Consider the following 2,608-nt stretch of genomic DNA (forward strand, 5'->3'; position numbering starts at 1 on the left):
GGCTAAACTAGATATGACCTCCTAGGGCCCGTCCACACGTGCAGGCACATGTGCTTGCAGCAGCTCATATAGGACCAGCACAAATTTTGAGCTAGGGATTTTTGCTTCGAGCACATGCCCAGACAAGCACTTTGGTGTGGGGCAAGTTGTGCCACTCGGGGCAAAATAACCCTGCCCAGTTCCCCCTATATCTGCAGCCAGGAGGAGTTAGAGGCTAGGGCCAGCACCTGTGCTGGTCCCAGCAGTATAAAAACCTGTCCCAGCGAGCAGCTCAGGGGTCCTCCCTCAGGAGCCTCTGGGAGGGTGTTGCTCATGCCCCTTCCTGTCCGAGGCTGCTGCTGCTGCTGCTTGCTGCAGGCTTGATCTCAGGAGCTTCTGTGGAGATGGCCAGGCCCCTTTGTGCCTCTGGCTACTGCTAGCTACTGGATTGTTCTTAGAGCTTTTGGGGGTAAGTTGGCTGCACCCCTTCCTGCTTTGGGCTGCTGCTACTGCCCCCCTTGGGGAGGGATCTGCTGCACTGTACCACACCCCAACACTGCACCCCAGCTTCTGCACCCCTGTTCCAGCCTTCTGCCCAAGGGGACCTGTGATGCTTCTGGTGCCATGCCCTAGGGCACTTGCATCACGAATGCCCCATGGGCCAGTAGGAGAGGGCATCCGCAGGTCCCACTGATGAGAGGGGTGCCCCTGCCACTAGTACCCCTCCCCACTCAGACCCCTCCTGGCACACCAGCCACATCATCCAGCCACCCTGTGAGCTCAGGGGACCCTGCCCCCAAGCCAAGTTTGGTGCGGTCCGGGGGAGACCAGCAACAACCAAGGGGAGAGAGAGCAGGGGCCTCCTGCCCCTAGTCATGCCCCTGCTGTAGCTGCCCCCCACAACCTTCACCTTCTCCTACTGGAGCCTGTCCACCTGAGGACCACCCCATGGCTGAGTGGGTGCAGGTCCCCTCTGGGTGCAAAGCCAAAAGGAAGGCTTGGGCACAGCTGGAGCCCTCTAATGTGGAGGACTCCTGCCCCCCTCCCAAGACCACCACATGGGGGGAAGGAGCAGCCCAGCTTCTGGGGGCCTCCCCCGCTGTGCCCGACACCCCACCCCCGGGGAAGATTAAATGGGTTATCCCAATAGAGGAGGCTTCGGGGCTGCTGGACTCTCCCAAACAGGAGCCCATGCAGGAAGTCTCTCACTCCACTGGCCAGGGCCTACCTGCTGAGACCACGGGCGCTGAGGCTGAGACCCAGAAGAAGGTCCAGCAGCAGAGCCCTCCCCTTCTGATGATCTGGGGGAGACAGGGGCCCTGGGGCTTACCCCGGTGAGCCCTGAGGAGGGAGGTCCCCTCTCCCAGGACCCTAAGTCAGACACCAAAGCCACTCCATTGCCTGATGGGTCTCTTCCCTCCTCCTCCGAGAAAAACCTCACTACAGAGCATTCCCAATCCCAACCAGAGTCTGGGGTCTTAGCAGATCAGGGGTTCAGATGGTGCCTAAGGAGCCTGCTGAACCCCAGGACCAGAAGGAGGATGCCTGAGACCCAGCAGGCTCCATGGAGCCTGCAGACTTCTCGGTCCTGGTGGTCCCCAGGGGTGAGCTACTTGCATTTCTTGACCATGACTACACCCACCGGTCTGCCAGCAAGGTACAGCTCACCTTGGACTGCTGGGGAGATTTTGACAGTGTCCTCGCCACTGCAAGGGCACTGGCAGGGGAAGGTAAGGGGCCCAAAAGCTGTAACACCCATATCTATATGTGGGCCCTCAGTTTCATAAACGCCCTCTATACATATGGGAGGGCGCTACGTGAGCCGACGAGCCCCACAGTGAGCGTTAAGATGTGCGAGGCCCCTGCTGAACTGTCTACTAAACCCACCCCCCCAGCCATGAGGTCATTTAAGATCGTGACCCTCAACATCCACGGCTGCAGGAAGGGTCTCTGGAGATGCTGGGTGCTTTCCTTCCTTCAGGAGGAGGGTACCCCATGGTATTCTTGCAGGAGACCCTGGTGCCTCCAGCCAATGAGCCTAATTGATAGCTGGAGTGGGGAGGCAGGATCTTTTTTAGTCACCTCTTGGTCACCTCTTGCAGGGTGGCCCGCTGTTCTCCCCGGGCCTGCAGCCAGAGGTTCTCCAGGATGTTGAGGTGCTGCTGGGCTGCCTGCTGCACCTCCAGCTCCAGGTGCAGGGGCTGGTCCTGAACCTTCTGAACATGTACACCCCTGTGAGAAACCCAGAGTTGGCAGAATTTTTCTGCCAGGCAGCCACTTACATCAGCACCCTCAACCCTCGCGAGTGCCTGGTGCCTGGCGGGGACTTTAACATCACCTCAGATGCGCAAGACCGGTTGGGCAGGGAGCAGAACCAGGCTGCCATGGGCGTCCTCGGGGAGATCCTGATGGACTACTCCCTGGTGGACATCTGGCGTGCCTGTAACCCTACCAACTCCCCTGCCATCACCTATGTGAGGGTGGGGGAGGAGCAGGCATACTACTCCCTGTTGAACCAGGTTTATATCTCTTTGCCGCATTTTGCCCGGGCCAACTCTTCTGGCATCTGGCTGAACCCTTTCAGTGATCACCACCTTGTCTGGGCCCAGGCCGCACTAGGGCATGGGCA

At 59.5% G+C, this 2,608-nt stretch overlaps 1 long non-coding RNA gene across 1 annotated transcript in view; it reads left to right on the plus strand.

Moving 5' to 3' along the window:
• Nucleotides 1-306: 306 nt before the first annotated feature.
• Nucleotides 307-2,608, plus strand: part of LOC109289218 — a 17,593-nt gene continuing 15,291 nt past the window's right edge. The window contains exons 1-2 of the long non-coding RNA XR_002095324.1: nt 307-448; nt 905-907. This is a non-coding gene — a long non-coding RNA (uncharacterized LOC109289218). The remainder of the gene's footprint in view (nt 449-904; nt 908-2,608) is intronic.

The sequence above is a fragment of the Gavialis gangeticus genome, unplaced genomic scaffold (genome assembly GCF_001723915.1).
Source record: "Gavialis gangeticus isolate Ggan-Ray unplaced genomic scaffold, GavGan_comp1, whole genome shotgun sequence".
Lineage (NCBI taxonomy): Eukaryota > Metazoa > Chordata > Crocodylia > Gavialidae > Gavialis > Gavialis gangeticus.